Here is an 18,174-nt window from a genome sequence, read left to right as displayed (position 1 = left end):
CAATTACCTAGCTTCCTCTCCCCGTGTTGGGTAGTAAGTAATCGCTGTGCCTTTCTTTTCACAGTTTGGGAATCCCGATAGAATCCTTATATCCAGTGGCCATAGTTGGAAGGATCCACAGACAACCACCCTGACTTTATGCTTTTCTCCACGTCCCCTTTTCCTATCTGGGCACTTCTCCTCACAGAGTTTCTACCTTCACTGTGGGGGTCGTGTTTTGGTCGGACTGGGGGGTTAGCTTCCTACATCGTTCCTGCTGGGCGTCTGATAAAGTTAGTGGCGATAACTGTGCTTGCACTGCTGCCAGTCTTGACAGATTGACAAGCCCAAGTATACTCGCCAGCCCGAACGATGGACACTGAGACTGTGTTGTCCTCATTGGTGGAGAGCATGGCAGCCTTGCAGCAGGAGGTACACACTTCTAGAGAGGAGAATCAGGTTCTTTATAAGGAGATGGGTACCTTGCGTAGGGAGGTAGCCGGGTTATCACGAAAGGGTACAGGGGGAAATCCCTATATAAAACCTGCTACATTACCCCCTCCTGTTTCCTCTACACACACTCCTTCTCTGGGAGCGGAAGGGGGTGGATACTTTACCCCTCAATCTGTTGATCCTCCTTCTACCTCTGCTCCAGTAGACCCTGTACATACCGTACATGTTGTACAAAATATGGGTATTCCTTTGGCCCCTCCTGAGCGTTTTTATGGGGACCCTAGGAAGTTCGAGACCTTTTTAAATCAGTGTAGGTTACACTTCCTCTGCAAACCTGGGGTGTTTCAAGATGAACCCGCCAAGACAGCCTTTATGATGTCCTATATGGGTGGTAATGCCGCCAGCTGGACCATTCCTTTGCTGGAGAGAAACGACCCAGTGTTGCACAGCTTTTCAGATTTTTGTATTGAGCTACGAAAATTATTCAACAGAAAATCCCACATGCTGACCCTTGACAGAGAACTGCTGACATTGCGTCAAGGCTCTCAGGATCTATTGTCGTATATTACTTCCTTCAATCGGCTTGTGGTTGAAACAGATTGGCCTCCTGCAAAACGGATATCTTTGTTTTATCAAGGTTTACGAGGAGAACTGAAGGATGTCCTTGCCCAAGTTGTTCAACTACCTGACTCCTGTGAAGAACTTATAGATTTAACAGTGCAGCTGGACCATCGTCTTCTAGAGAGAAAAGGAGACAGAAGCAAAGGAGAGAATCGTCCTTTCTATCCTCGCTTCAGGAGTCCGATTGAGGAACGCCCTAAAGCGACGGATGGCATAGAACCTATGCAGATCGGAGGCATACGTGGTCCCCTTTCACAGGAGGAGAAAGATAAGAGACGATGTTTGAAACAATCAATCCAATGCCTCTATTGTGGTAAGGGAGGACATTTCATAAAGGAATGTCGAGCCAGGAATGCATTGTCTGGAAGATCTTTTGTACCTCGAGTTCCGGCCCTAAGCCAGGCAGAGAAACCGACGGAAAACTAGAGAACCCAAATCAGGAGGAGGTCTCTGTCTTGGGTTATATGAATCAAACGATCTCACCCTTCCTTGCCAATACTTTGCATCCGGCCGTAGCCCACATGAATATCAAGGTCCTTTTATGGGTTACCGCGCACAATGCCTTGGATATTGATGCCTTGGTGGATTCTGGAGCCACCGGAAATTACATAGACCAGGAGTATGCCATGAGAATCGGAATCGCCTGCGAGAAGAAAGAAAAGCCGGAGCTCGTAAAGGCAGTTGATGGTACCGTCCTGTCTTCAGGTCCTGTGGCATATCATACCTGTTCCATGTTAATGCAGACTAATCAAAACCATCATGAATATATTCAATTTGACATCATTGATGCACCCCAATTTCGTCTAATCTTGGGCATGCCATGGTTGACGCTTCATAATACCTTCATAAGTTGGGCTGCGCGTACTATTACCCTGTCGTCCGACTATTGTAAGGAACATTGTGTTCAAGAAGCCTCTCCTGGTAATACTCATGTTATGACTCCTTCAGTATGTTTAGCGACAACCTGTGTGCAGGAAAGATTCTGTTGTGCTGTGGTTCTTCCGGAGGAATACAACAACTATTTACCAGTGTTTGACAAACAGCAGGCTACCAACTTGCCACCACATCGGACATACGACTGCCGAATTGACTTGATGCCAGGAGCTGATATCCCTTGTAGCCGAGTGTATGCTATGACCGAGAAGGAAACAAAACACCTACAGACATACATAGAGGATAACCTTGCAACTGGCTTCATTAGACATTCCACCTCACCAGCCTCTTCCCCTATGTTTTTCATCCCGAAGAAGGATTGTGCCGAATTAAGACCCTATATCGATTATAGGGCTATTAATCGTGTTACCATCAAGAATCGCTACCCTCTCCCCTTGATTCCGGTACTCATGGACCAATTGAAAGGAGCTCGTTTTTTCACTAAACTTGATCTTCGTGGAGCATACCATTTGGTCCGAGTACAACGAGGGGATGAGTGGAAGACGGCATTCCGGACTAAATTCGGATTGTTTGAATACCGGGTGATGCCGTTTGGACTGTGTAACGCCCCTGCGGCATTTCAGTTCTTTATGGATGAAGTATTGCGGGGGTGCTTGGAATCTTACTGTGTCGTCTATATAGACGATATTTTGATTTATTCTTCTACCTTGGGCGAACATGTTACCCATGTGAAATCTGTACTGGACAGACTACAACAGTATTCACTCTATGCTAAATTAGAGAAATGTCTATTCCATGTGCAAGAAGTCAGTTTTCTTGGCTATGTGATCAATGCTCAAGGATTCCAAATGGACACGAGTAAAGTGGATGTGATCACGAATTGGGAAACTCCTCGGAATGTTAAGGCAGTGCAAAGTTTTCTTGGCTTTGCGAATTATTATCGGAGGTTTATTAAAGATTTTTCTAAAATCATACATCCCATCTCCAGTTTGTTGAGGAAAAACACCCCTTTTGTCTGGAGTCCCGAGGCTGCTGAGTCCTTCCAGTTCCTGAAACAGCAATTTGTCCAGGCCCCCATCCTTCGTCATCCGGAACCTCAGTTGCCGTACATTCTGGAAACTGATGCCTCTCAATATGCTGTGGGAGGTGTGTTGTCACAGCGACATCCAGTAACAGGCCAAATCCATCCAGTTGCCTATTTCTCGAAGAAGTTAACACCATGTGAAATAAATTATTCCATCACAGACAAAGAACTTCTTGCCATCAAAAAAGCATGCGAGACATGGCGTCACTATCTCTTGGGTGCTGAGCATACGGTGGAAATATATACGGACCATCGGAATTTAATATTCCTGAAGACTGCCAAGGCACTCACTCCCAGACAACTAAGATGGACATTGTTCTTTTCCGATTTTGATTTTATAATCAAGTACAAACCTGGACCACAAAATGGGAAGGCGGATGCACTATCCCATGTGGGAGAAGCGGGTATTCCTGAGGAAAATGAGAAGGTTGAACCCCCTTTTATCTTGATGGAAAAGGACGATCCACCTTCAGCCATAGCATTGTTGTCGTCGCATTCTTTTCTGGAGGAGGTAAAGAATGCCTTAGGACACATTGATGTGATGGAATGGATTCAGGAAGATCCAGAACATCGGATACAAAAAGATGATCTTGCTTATCATAACACTGCCTTGTATGTGCCAACGGAAGCCCTGCAACATCAAGTGCTCGCCTGGACCCATGATTCCATGTTGGGAGGGCACCTTGGAATGTATAAGACAATTGTGAGCGTCGAACGTTCCTTTTGGTGGCCCCGGTTGCGAGAGGATGTTCGCAATTATGTTAGGAATTGTTCTGTTTGTACACAAGGAAAGGCGCTTCATACTAGACCTGCAGGCCTTCTTCGACCCCTGCCTATTCCTCCCTTGCCCTGGCATACGCTTTCCATGGACTTCATAGTCGAGATGCCACCTTGTGATGGAATGACTGTCATCCTGGTTATCGTGGATCATTTGACAAACATGGGCCATTTTATACCTTTGGCCGGTTTGCCTACCTCTGTGGAACTAGCTGGCGTATTTCTCCAACATATCATACGAGCTCATGGTATACCTTGTGTCCTGATAACTGATAGAGGAACTCAATTCACGTCTCACTTTTGGAAAGCCCTGTGCAAATCCCTGAATATCGATGCCCGACTGTCCACCAGTTATCATCCTCAAACGGATGGTAAAACTGAACGCCTAAATCAAACCTTGGAACAATATCTGCGATGCTTTACTCTACAAAATCAGTTGGATTGGACTACGTTGTTATGGACTGCAGAATTCGCCTACAATAATGCTGTGCACACTACCTTGGGTTGTTCTCCTTTTTTTTGCCTTCATGGTCATCACCCCAACATGCTTCCTTTTGACTGGCCTGTTCATTCCCCTTTGCCTAGTATCACCGAACATCATGCACATCTTAGAGCAGTGTTGATAGCAGCAAAAGCTAGTTTGGGGGAGGCCCAGTCAGCCCAGAAGCGTTGTGCGGATAAGCGACGTACTGTAGGTCCAGACCTTAAAGTGGGAGATAGAGTATGGCTCTCCACCAAACATCTACACATCAAGGGGAATTCCAAACTTATACCTAAGTACGTGGGTCCTTACAGTGTAGAGAAGGTTGTAAATCCTGTGGCAGTGAGACTTACCCTTCCCGAAGCATGGCGTATCCATCCTGTATTTCATGTTTCACTCCTTCAGCCTTGTCTGCCTGGTACTAGACTTTCAGAGAAACCCTTGCCTATTGAGGTGGATGGTGTGGAGGAATATGAAGTACAGTCCATACTAGATTCCCGATTGGTCAGGGGTAGGGTTCAGTATTTGGTGGAATGGGTGGGCTATGGTCCTGAAGATAGGTCATGGGAACCTGTGGGTAACATGAACTGTCCTGAGTTGATTGACCAATTCCATGCCCTGTATCCGGGGAGGCCAGGTCGACCGTCGGGTCGGCGGTCCTCGAGAGGGGGTTCTGTAGCGGTAGCATGGACCAGAGGGCTAGTGTCATATCCACCAAAGCAGCTTTGTGGCTTGTGTTGTCGGAGTTTACATGTTTCAGGCAGCAAACACTACAATTACCAGCATGCTAAGGGGCTGGTACCTGGAGGAGTGAGGCGGTTCTTACATAAGCACCTCCCTTACAGCAGGAAGGTGCTTGTCAATTAACCCAGAACGTTTTGGCTGTGGCGGATGGTGTTCCCCGCCGGATTTCAGCAAGAAGAACGAAGCCTTTGCATTTTTGAACTTTGAAGCCTGTTTATTTCTTATCTTGAAAGCCGTGGAAAAACCTCGTGAGTTTAGTATTGTGCCGACCGGAGTGCGGGCTCGCCTCCGGCGTCTATTGTCATTGAAAAACTTGTTTGCCTAATTAACTTTACAAGCGGTGCCTCGCAGATGCGTTTTGCTGATAACGGAAAACCTGCGGAAGGAAAAGTAAAGCAGAGAGCACGACTGGCAAAGAAGTTACGTTCTATTTTTTGTTTCTTTATTCAAACCTTGTTTTCTAGCAGGAAGAGTGTTGTGTGGAATTCCGTAAATCAAGAGACTGTTTCTTCACGTTGTGAAACGGCGTGGAAGAGTAGCTAGCGCTGGGAGCAGTGAATTACGTGGTGGGATCATCCCGGAACTGTTTCCTATATAGATTCATTTTATTGCTACTCTGCGTGAGGCAATTTGTTTGGACTTGCAAGGATTACGGAGGTTACCCATTCATTTTTCTGTGGATATATTCATGGACTCTGTGACAACGTGTTCTCACAAACAAGCCTATGTATTTGATTCCTGTTTTGGAGGTGTGACACTAGAGTGAGTATCTCCCAATCATTTCTTGTCAATTACCTAGCTTCCTCTCCCCGTGTTGGGTAGTAAGTAATCGCTGTGCCTTTCTTTTCACAGTGTGGGAATCCCGATAGAATCCTTATATCCAGTGGCCATAGTTGGAAGGATACACAGACAACCACCCTGACTTTATGCTTTTCTCCACGTCCCCTTTTCCTATCTGGGCACTTCTCCTCACAGAGAGTTTCTACCTTCACTGTGGGGGTCGTGTTTTGGTCGGACTGGGGGGTTAGCTTCCTACATCGTTCCTGCTGGGCGTCTGATAAGGTTAGTGGCGATAACTGTGCTTGCGCTGCTGCCAGTCTTGACAGCTGTGCCTCCATCAGTTCGACTGGACACTACTGAACCTGAACTATTGTTTCGTGAACAGACGTTGCCTGGTAAAGGCCGCTATAATTTATGACCGAGAGTCGTTGGACTAATAAATTGATATCTTTTCTTGCTATTTTTGAAACTACGCTCTCCCATCTGAGAAACTGTTTTGACCGATTTTTGTTTTTCGAACCGCCATCCGGGTTCAGCTGTAGGGTCGCGGTGTAAAGACTCAGAGTGTGCGGCTGGAAGACACAAGGTCGACAGTTCTGGTTTGTTCTAGGGCGTTCCCTGGAACATTCAGAGGTACACTTGAGCGAAGGGAACCAACTGCCGCGAACAGCACGGTTAGAGATGGAGAGAACTGTTGAAGAAATTAACTTTAAGACAAAAATATGTAAAATAATGAGTAGAAAATGTTTTCTGATAACGTGTCTTTTGATACTACTTAGCATGATGATGTTTTTGATGGGATATGTTATTTTCTCTTTTCAAGTGACGTTTGCACCCACTACACAACCCATACCTTTTCCTACTATTTCTTCGCATTCTTTTCACCCTTTGTCTGAACATGAGTCCATTGGAAGATTGGAATTTGCTAATAACTCTTTTGTTCAACGTCTGCACCAACATCAGCTAGTAGTGAACACCACTAATTGTTGGGTGTGTGGTCTTATGCCTCATACTACTGATAAAGGTATTCCTTACCTGGTCCTGCCATTTAGCTATAATGGTTCTGTGTGGGCATACAGAACGATGTTCATCTATGCTCGTGAAGTTTACCCCCTGCGTTCTGTGAAAGACAATCCAAAGAATAGTGCTCTAGTTAAAGGTATAGTAGACATGATTAGAGGAATTAACTCCTATGAGACTATCCCGAAAGATGAGACACTAGCGTATATTGGATGGAACGTGACTGGATATGGTGTTAGTCTGAGTGAAAACCAGCGAGCAAAAAGATCTTCTCCGATTTGGATCGTACCCCATCGTGGTCATTTAGTCTGCAAGGTAATGGCAAGAATCCAAGAGCTCCGTTAGGGAAGAGTATTTGCACTGAGACGTATGTTTTTGCGTCCCAGACTTCCCCATCGTTTTTAGCAGCTAAGGGTACCTATTTTGTTTGTCACGATAGAAAATATACATGGTTGCCCCCTGATTTTTCTGGCACATGTTATGTCTCGTTCTTGTTGCCCCCTACGTATACAGCTGCGGCAGATTACCATAGGACGAGAGTTGTTAGAGGTGTCTTCAGTAAGGAAGATACTGCAGGTCAAGAAATGGGAGATTTTCTGAAGGGTTTTCTGCCGTTTTGGGGACCTATGGTTAACGGCAGGAACAAACGGCAATTGACGAGAGTGGTTGAGTCCACCATAGTTAAAACTGACGGTGCCCTTAGTAAGTTGACTGCTGAGCTTCAGTCAGATCGTCTTATGACTCTTCAGAACAGAGTTGCGTTAGATGTCATACTTGCAGATAGAGGAGGGGTATGTAAATTGATTCAATCGAGCTGCTGCGTTTTCATTCCAGACAACGCTCCGACAGTGTACCAAGCCATTTCCAAGCTACATAAGTATATCCGAGTCTATACATGTGGACGAAGGAGATTGGTCGTTAATGGGATGGTTTTGGGGATTGTTATCCACTTGGGGATGGAAGATTCTGATGATCATTGGGATGGTTTTAGCTATTCTTTTCCTGTTCTGTCTTTGCGTACAGTGTGCTCCTGCTATATGTGGCTTTTGTGCTACTTCGTGTGCGAGGAGACCTGTCCAGAGAGAGCTACTAAGTACTAGATTAGATTAGATTAGATTTAGATTTATAGAGCGCATGGCTGCCCTGGAGCGTCCCAGCGCTGAAAATGACCTGAACATAGTGAACTCAAGAGGGAACGGATTCAGGGGGTGGTAGGGAAGAGAAAGGTTTTGAGAGCTTTTCTGAATTTAAGGTGAACGGGTTCCATCCGGAGATTTCTAGGAAGGGCGTTCCATTTGTTTGATGCATTCAGCGAGAACCGGCGGCCTCCAGTGCGTGCCTTCCTCACTCTTGGTATGATGGCCAGATTTTCCCTGTCTGAGCGGAGGGCCCTGGCCGACTTGTAAGGGCGAATCAGTCCTCTCAAGGCCGGAGGGCCTTTGCCCTGCAACGTTTTATGGGCAATACAGAGTGACTTAAAAGTGATCCGCTCTTGAATAGGGAGCCAGTGAAGGGCCTTTAACAATGGTTTGGCTGATGCTCGTCTAGGCGCCCCCATAAGCAACCTGGCTGCAGCGTTCTGGGCTCGCTGGAGAGTATTGATAGTGGCAAGGGGAGCAGCCAGGAAGAGGGCATTGCCATAGTCCAGTTTGGACAGAATCAGGCCCTGGATTAGCAGCTTTCTAGATTGAAAAGGAAGGAGGGGGAGAACCTTCCGGGCTGCTCGTAGCAGACCGAAGCAACCTCCTGCAACCTTCTGCGCGTGGGTCTTAAAGGTTAGTTGGGGTTCAAACCAGATCTATGCAAACAAAAAGAAGGAGTATCCCCAACGTCAGGTTTTTGAAGAAAAAACTTCCGGAGGGAGAGTTGTTTGGCAAAAAAAGGAAAAAAGTCAACCTTTTTTGATAGGAAACCCCTCACTCACCACCTAGTGGTGACTTGCTTCATCATCGGGGTCCACCCTGGTGACCTAGCGTCACCAGGATGTGCTACGACACCTGGAGTACAGTGGAGCAGGTTGTGACTGTCTGTGCAGAAAAAGGTGTTAAAAATTGTCCTGGTTTCACTTAAAAAACAATCTTTATTATAAAGTAATCAGAACAATGTTAAAAATTACTGGCGAGATACTTCTTGGTGAGTAACGGCCAAGGTATCTCTATATGTGTCTGAGTGGTTTGGTCGACATGTTTCTACCATCAGGGCAGTAGCCCGGTATTCTTCAGGACCAAAAACAGGTGGATGGGAGGTGTGTGCCCCCTAAAAGGCACACCCTCTCCTGATCCCCTGTGAACCGACTGGAAAAATAACCAGTGGTGGATGTGCTCTTTTAAAATAAAGAGAGCCGTCTGGTTGCAAAAAAAGAGAGACCTGTAGGGAAAAGCAAAAGAGTACTGATTTCAGTAGAATTTCTATACTTTCCTGTAACGTCGTGAAGTGTCTCTGTGATCTGATTAATCATGCCAAGGGACGTGCCCTCCGTGTGATCAAGTATTGTGTTCAATACGGGTGATTGGCAGGGGAGTATTATCCGAGCGTGCACTCTTATCAATGGGTGCTCGTGTATGTCATGCAGTACATAATAGTTTCCTTTATAGAGATATATACGGGCATGCGCTTCATTTCAAATGCATCCACACTCCATTTGTCATTCGTCTCATTCAACCTTACAATGTCTATTGTGCCCAGTGAATTTTTGTGGGCGTCTCTAGGTAGGTGTGGCAGGTTGTGGCGTGTCCTCGTATGTATATTAATACTAGGTAGTGCCAAGTTGTGCCCAGAAATTATACCTAATTACAAACAAAACACACAAACATATAACATGTAGGAGTACGTGTAGATTCCATGGTTCAAACACAGGGCTTACTTGATATAAGCCTCTAGATTGCTTCAACGGGCAGGGGGTAGGTTCTTCTAACCGCCAAACATAATTCTAAAAAATGGCGCGAAAGATAATAGTGGGTCAATCGAGCTAAGAGCCCGGTAGGGATCGAAATGGTAATAGGTCTTAGATACCATCTCTGTGGGAAATGCAAGGTGCACTCTACTTACAGTTTGCGGGAGAAATAATCGGCCATTCACCTACTCCTATCCTCCTCTGCTCGGCTAGTAGTGCCGTGCGGGAGTTGATCTGTTAAATGTGCTGATCTCTTCCGGGAAGGGCGTGGTGCCGTGCGCCGGAGGGGGAGGAGTTACGGGGCGGGCCCTGATGACGCGGTGTACGCGTGTAGAGGTAAACAGAACGCGTCCCGGTTCCTAAGTAACAAGCGGGATTATTTTGGTGTTTAGGGTACTGATGTGATGTTAAGCCCTAAACCAGGTGCCGCGGTATACGCGTGAGTTTAGACAGAAGGCGCTTTTGATACTGTTATTTAGATGGGCATTATGTTTTAAGTTAAAGCCCAAGACCTGGTGACGCGGTGAACGCGTATCTTGTAAATGAAGGCGCTTAAAAAAGGGGTAAAAGCGCGTGATAAACTGGGTGAACATAGATGTGGGTAAACATCTGAAAATGTGCAGATTATTGGGACAACTTATAATATTCAACCCCCGAGACAGGTGCATGGGATCTGATTGCACTTTTAAAAGAAACGGGGGGGGGAGAAGGAAGAATAGGCCCCATTTAATAGTGGGTGAAACTGGATCTAGGAACATAACTGCAGTTGTGCATGTTTTTGTCTAGTGATGCAGGAACAGGTTTCATGGGTCATTTAAGTACACTGGCCCATGGAATGTTATCATTGAGTCCAACCTGTGTCTTCCAATAGAGCTTGTCGTGGCTGGTTACGAGCTCTCTTCTGGCATTTGTTGGTAATTTTCTTAGGATAGCCACGTGAGGAAAGTTTTTGTGTTAGGTCATCAGCCTGGTTCTTGTAGTCAGATAGTTTACTGCAATTTCTTCTGAGGCGGAGATACTGTCCATAGGGAAGGTTTTCCCGTAGGGGGCGAGGATGGAAACTCTCGTATCTGAGCAAGTTGTTCTTAGCCGTTGGTTTGAAATGCGTTTTGGTAATTAAATTCTCATTTTCCCTTTGAATTTCGATGTCTAAGAAGACCATCTTGTTCCTGTCTATGCAGTGGGTGAATCGTAGATTCCTGTCACGGGTGTTCAGCCAAGTTATGAATTCCATAAGGGTTTCTTCTGGGCCTTGCCATATGGAGAAGACGTCATCTATGTATCGCCGCCAAAATTTAATGTGGCTACCAAATGGGTTATCCTCTGCCAGGATGTATTTCAGTTCGAAGTCATATACGTAGAGCCCCGCCACACTAGGGGCAAAAACACTGCCCATAGATGTACCCCCTACTTGTAGGTACAGGGTGCCCTCATATTCAAAGTAGTTCCTTTTCAGGGCCAGGGTGGCACATTGCATGACAAACTGTTTGGGTGTGTGGTAGTTCCAGGTGGTGTTTTCCAGGGTTCTTGAGGAAAACAAAACTTGGGAACAGAGGGCACACACAAACTGCAATAGCCAAAATGTTGTATACTTGATAAAATGTTCCTGTGATATACCATACATTGGAATGACCACACGCAAAGTGAAACAACGGATATCTGAACACCGTAGCACAATCAGGTGCAAGAAAAATAACACAAGACTCACGGACCATTTTTTGACAATGGGACACACCCCAAACGACATGTGGTGGACTGTGATTGAGCAAATACAGCAGGGTCCCAATATACAGTCACGCCTCTTTGAGAAAGAACAGAGGTGGATTTATAGACTTTCCACACATCAGGTTGGACTCAATGATAACATTCCATGGGCCAGTGTACTTAAATGACCCATGAAACCTGTTCCTGCATCACTAGACAAAAACATGCACAACTGCAGTTATGTTCCTAGATCCAGTTTCACCCACTATTAAATGGGGCCTATTCTTCCTTCTCCCCCCCCCCGTTTCTTTTAAAAGTGCAATCAGATCCCATGCACCTGTCTCGGGGGTTGAATATTATAAGTTGTCCCAATAATCTGCACATTTTCAGATGTTTACCCACATCTATGTTCACCCAGTTTATCACGCGCTTTTACCCCTTTTTTAAGCGCCTTCATTTACAAGATACGCGTTCACCGCGTCACCAGGTCTTGGGCTTTAACTTAAAACATAATGCCCATCTAAATAACAGTATCAAAAGCGCCTTCTGTCTAAACTCACGCGTATACCGCGGCACCTGGTTTAGGGCTTAACATCACATCAGTACCCTAAACACCAAAATAATCCCGCTTGTTACTTAGGAACCGGGACGCGTTCTGTTTACCTCTACACGCGTACACCGCGTCATCAGGGCCCGCCCCGTAACTCCTCCCCCTCCGGCGCACGGCACCACGCCCTTCCCGGAAGAGATCAGCACATTTAACAGATCAACTCCCGCACGGCACTACTAGCCGAGCAGAGGAGGATAGGAGTAGGTGAATGGCCGATTATTTCTCCCGCAAACTGTAAGTAGAGTGCACCTTGCATTTCCCACAGAGATGGTATCTAAGACCTATTACCATTTCGATCCCTACCGGGCTCTTAGCTCGATTGACCCACTATTATCTTTCGCGCCATTTTTTAGAATTATGTTTGGCGGTTAGAAGAACCTACCCCCTGCCCGTTGAAGCAATCTAGAGGCTTATATCAAGTAAGCCCTGTGTTTGAACCATGGAATCTACACGTACTCCTACATGTTATATGTTTGTGTGTTTTGTTTGTAATTAGGTATAATTTCTGGGCACAACTTGGCACTACCTAGTATTAATATACATACGAGGACACGCCACAACCTGCCACACCTACCTAGAGACGCCCACAAAAATTCACTGGGCACAATAGACATTGTAAGGTTGAATGAGACGAATGACAAATGGAGTGTGGATGCATTTGAAATGAAGCGCATGCCCGTATATATCTCTATAAAGGAAACTATTATGTACTGCATGACATACACGAGCACCCATTGATAAGAGTGCACGCTCGGATAATACTCCCCTGCCAATCACCCGTATTGAACACAATACTTGATCACACGGAGGGCACGTCCCTTGGCATGATTAATCAGATCACAGAGACACTTCACGACGTTACAGGAAAGTATAGAAATTCTACTGAAATCAGTACTCTTTTGCTTTTCCCTACAGGTCTCTCTTTTTTTGCAACCAGACGGCTCTCTTTATTTTAAAAGAGCACATCCACCACTGGTTATTTTTCCAGTCGGTTCACAGGGGATCAGGAGAGGGTGTGCCTTTTAGGGGGCACACACCTCCCATCCACCTGTTTTTGGTCCTGAAGAATACCGGGCTACTGCCCTGATGGTAGAAACATGTCGACCAAACCACTCAGACACATATAGAGATACCTTGGCCGTTACTCACCAAGAAGTATCTCGCCAGTAATTTTTAACATTGTTCTGATTACTTTATAATAAAGATTGTTTTTTAAGTGAAACCAGGACAATTTTTAACACCTTTTTCTGCACAGACAGTCACAACCTGCTCCACTGTACTCCAGGTGTCGTAGCACATCCTGGTGACGCTAGGTCACCAGGGTGGACCCCGATGATGAAGCAAGTCACCACTAGGTGGTGAGTGAGGGGTTTCCTATCAAAAAAGGTTGACTTTTTTCCTTTTTTTGCCAAACAACTCTCCCTCCGGAAGTTTTTTCTTCAAAAACCTGACGTTGGGGATACTCCTTCTTTTTGTTTGCATAAATATTCCTATCAGGGGAATAGGAGGTATCTCTTGTCACTTCCAAGTGACAATATCCCTTGCTCTCTCCTTTGATTTCAAGTTCAAACCAGATCCCCAGGCTTTTAATTTGCTCCTTGGGGGGAGGAAGGTCCCCCATGCAGGGGGGCCACAACTCAGGGGGCAGGGAGGTGATTTGATTGCCCAGAAACATGATCTCGGTCTTAGTTCCATTTAATTTAAGTTTTGAGCTAGACATCCAGGAGGAAATGGCCGTAAGGCAATTCGGGAGGTCATCCGGGCAGCCCCCTTGTGTGACAGCGAGACGACGAGCTGAGTGTCGTCTGCATAGCTGATAGATTTGATCCCAAATGGGGCTACTACCTTCTCTAACGGGGCCATATAGACATTAAACAGTGTGGGGCTGAGGGAGGAGCCCTGCGGCACCCCACACTGGAGGGGGGTGGAATTGGACATAGAGCCATTTTCCCATATCCTGAAGGATCGATTGTCCAGGAAGGACTGCAGCCATCTAAGGGCTGACCCTATAATGCCCAGCTTGGCAAGGCGTTGAGCCAGAACTACATGGTCTACGGTGTCGAACGCAGCGCTTAGATCCAGGAGGATCAGGGCTACTGATCCCCCTGAATCCAAGATGCATCTTACCTCTTCAGTCACCGCTAAGAGGGCGGTGTCTGTGCCCTGACCAGGGCGAAAGCCCCTTTGGGAGTCACTTAGGAGGTGGTTAGACTCCAGGAACTCTGAGATCTGCCTATTCACTACCTTTTCGGCTACTTTGCTCAATCCAGGTAGAAGGGAGATTGGGCGAAAGTTGGCCAAATCGGAAGTGTCTAGTCCCGGTTTCTTTAAGAGCGTTTTGACTCTGGCCTGCTTCCAGCTTGGGGGCACTATGCCCGTAGATAGTGACGCGTTGAGTAGCTCGGTGGCTACTGGGGCAATAGTACTCGTGATTTGTTTTAGAATATGCATCGGGACTGGGTCAGAGGGAGAACCACTTTTTATATTAGATAGAATGTTACAGAAGTCTTCCCTGGAGATACAGCTGAATGCCTCAAACTGAGGGCAGGAAGGTCCAGAGGAAGGAGCCTCAATGGGTACTGTAACAGAGGGTTGAGGGAGGCTATCAAGGATTTTCCGTATTTTTGCATCGAAAAATTCTGCTAGCTGGTTGCATTTTAGTACGGGGTCGTTATGAACCAAAGTTGGAGCCGGAGCTTTGAGAAGCTGGTTAACAATTTTAAATGTTTCTCTGGCGGAGTTGGCCGAAAGTCTAATTTTTTCCTCAAAAAAAAACTGCTTTGGATTTATGCCGTGCCGATTTGTAGAGTCTTAGGGCAGCTTTATAAGCGGTTTTGTTAGTAGGTGCCCAGTCTTTCCGCCACAGGCGCTCCACTCTCTTACAATCTTTTCTGAGTTCTCTTAGTTCGGGCGAAAACCAAGGGGATTTAAAAGTATTGCTCTTTTTAGTGCTAGGTTTAAGGGGCAGAACCGAGTCCAAGGACTTAGTGAGCCAGTCGTGAAAATTTATATCTGCTTGTAGGACATCAGATTCTGCAAGGGGTGCCGATTGTTCGAGAGCAATTGTCAGATTCTCTACCGATAGCCTAGGCCACGGCCTTTGAAGTATACGGGGACAGGATGCCTTGGTTTTTTCAGAGTAGAATTCCCACGAAAATGGCACTACAAAATGGTCTGACCATAGAAGGGGCAGAGGGGGTTTGGCTACAAGCTGGGGGATATTCGAAAAGATCGGGTCCAACAGGTGGTGCTACAGCAACATCTGGATGATCTGATGAATATAGACCTGGATTCAGACTGACGTGAGTTTAGGTTATTGCCTATGTAAGAGCAAAAGGAGGGTCTGAGGTTCCGTGATTCTGAACCTATTCCATAAAGGTTATGGTATTGTTACGATTTTGGTAGTAGCGAACCTTAAATGACGAGTGCGGCAAGTACAAGTGTTTTTGTCATGTTCGATTGAAGGATTCACTATGTATTCAGGGATTTCGTTCTGAACCTTCGGGTTCCATTTTGTGAACGGTAGCCATTTTGTGGTTGCCCTTACATAGGCCGATGACTACGGCCAAACGAGTCTTTGGGACAGGTACACCTTTAGCTGACTTTTAGATGACCTGAGCGAACTGACTCCGTTGCCCGAAGCTAACTTTGCTGAGCCAGTTCCTTGTCCGGCAGCCGGTCAAGATAGAGATCAAAGAGCAGGACATTGCTGAGTTTATGGTACACGCACACACCCTTCTATCTTGCTTCTCATCAGTTTCTGTTCCTTCTTTTATGGCCTATTTATGATTTGGGTTGTGGTCCTTTTATTATGGGTTTGTCCGGCCTGTCCAAGCAAGAATGTTGGGCTTTCCCGTGTAATTGATGGTGGGCTGGACAACTGAAAAGTGGGCTTGTCGTTATGCGATACCCTTTTGCAATGTCACCTATGATTGGCTAGTTTGTAAATAATTGGTGTTTGTCAGGAATGTGATTTTTAGCATAAAAGACGATGTCTCGCAATACGAATATTGTGCAGTCTCTAGCGAACCTACCCGTATTGTACTTCGTAGATTTCTGTTCCTGGTTGCAGCCAATAAAATTTGATCTTTGATGTCACTGAGAAGTATCCTGTGTCTCTGTGTATTCTAAGACAGGTGAAATCGAAGACTTTGGGAATGCCACATCACACCCCACCTGAAAGACCTGCACTGGCTTCCCATCAAAAAGAGGATCACCTTCAAGCTCCTCACCCACGCACCCAAAGCACTCCACAACACCGGACCAACATATCTCAAAAGACGACTCACCGTCTACACCCCTAACCGCCAACTCTGCTTCCCCAACATCGCCCTCGCCACTGTCCCCGCATCTGTAGAGCGACCACCGGCGGCAGATCCCACCTCGCCCCCAAAACCTGGAACATCCTCCCCATCCTCCTACGACAGACCCAGGACCTACTTACCTTCAGTAGGCTACTCAAGACCTGGCTATTTGAGCAGTAGCAGCACCCCTCCCCCCAGCGCCTTGAGACCCTCACGGGCGAGTAGTACACTTTACAAATGTTGTGATTAATTGATTGATTGACAAGAACATACATACAATCGTTAGATTAGACTTAGGGCATCGTTACGATGGCAGGAGGACAAAGTCTGCCCGCCACCGCAACGGCAAACGGGACCACCCGCAAGAGGAGCGGAGGTCTGGCATTGGCAATTAGGATGCCACTGCCACAGTGGCATCCCGCATATATTACATTGTGGCGGGCCGTGCTATAAGTAGCACCCGCCACAATGCAATATATGCATGTTGTGCTTTGGCAGCCACCTTGAGTATGCCAATGTCGGAGATACCCAAGTGCATCCCTCCACCCCCCGGGGGCCCGCTACGGGCCCCCAAGTAAACACTACATGCCTTTCCATGGCGGAGTCTCGGCCATGGAAAGGCATTAAACCGGCAACATCATAATATGGATGCCGGTGCCTGCATTGCACCGCCACCATATTGCAGGCCTTGTCCGCCCGATAGGCGATTGTGACGACTGCCTACAAGTGGCGGACGGTCTTTCCGCCCGCCGCGGTACCCCCCCCCCCCGCCATGATAATGTGGCGGGCGTAAAAGGCCATCCGGCGGGGTATTTTGGCGGGCGGATCACCACCGCTCGGAGGGCGGTGGCCATCCGCCCGCAATGCTAATGGGCCCCTTAGATCGGGAGAAGCATTAACTGAACTTTTACTTTTACATCTATAATTTCTACAAATATTGTATTTTCATTTTAACATTAGAATACATCAACAGATAAAAACACATTTTTAAATTCCCCATCTCCGTAGTTTTCTTCATACAGCCTCTAGCCCTGGGGACTCCAGTGACTGCTGATTGGTGGCAGGAATGCGAGAAGCTTTTTCAGGGGAGGCGTCCAGTCACATGCAGCAGCTTTGACACTCTTCACTCACGCGCTCCTTGCAGCCTCCTCCCGCCTCCAAACTGCGCATAAACGGGGAGAAAAGCGCGCGGCAACGACGCTCCCAAAGGTCAATATTACCATTAACACCGACTGCCTGTTAGTGGATTATTGATTAAAGCCCTTTCTAATGTCAGTGCTCCATTACCTTCAGAGGCAGGATGATGTGCAGAGCGCGCCCTCGACCCCTGCTACAGAAAATAGCAAAAATAGCGTGTCTCCTCCCTCTCTATCTGAGACCCCCCCCCCCTCCCCCACCCCTGGCTCTTAGATAAACTCTATTATTCTAAGCACGCCCTACTGCATCCTAGTGGAATGAGTGCAATACTCGGTCGGCATCATTCCAGAACCAACATTCACACACGACTCTGCCAATGCACCTCAATCCTTGATTCCACCTCCTTCTGCATCACAATGATGACATCGGCAAAAAGCTCGTCCAGTGTCTTACAGGTTTCCAGATTGCAGTGCCTCTCACTATTTTTGGTTTACACTTGGGACGACTGCCTCTCATGACGCACACCAATCTTTGTGTGCGGTGTTCCTTTTGCTAGCTGCTAGGACCTACACAAAGTCGGTTTGAGTACCTTACTCGCCGAAAAAGCGCTTCGACGCCTCGTCAGGGGTAGTAAGCGCTATATAAATGCATTTACAATCAGAGGAGCAATTAGTTAGAGCCACAATTCGGGGG

The 18,174-nt window shown here is 46.7% G+C and overlaps 1 protein-coding gene across 1 annotated transcript in view; it reads right to left on the bottom strand.

Moving 5' to 3' along the window:
- Positions 1 to 18,174, bottom strand: part of CCDC33 (coiled-coil domain containing 33) — a 1,028,600-nt gene that overhangs the window by 723,298 nt on the left and 287,128 nt on the right. The window lies entirely within an intron of this gene.

The sequence above is a fragment of the Lissotriton vulgaris genome, chromosome 2_2, assembly GCF_964263255.1.
Source record: "Lissotriton vulgaris chromosome 2_2, aLisVul1.2, whole genome shotgun sequence".
Classification (NCBI taxonomy): Eukaryota; Metazoa; Chordata; class Amphibia; order Caudata; family Salamandridae; genus Lissotriton; species Lissotriton vulgaris.
The sequence above is the reverse complement of the archived record's forward strand: the minus strand, read 5'-3'. Positions and strand labels throughout refer to the sequence as shown.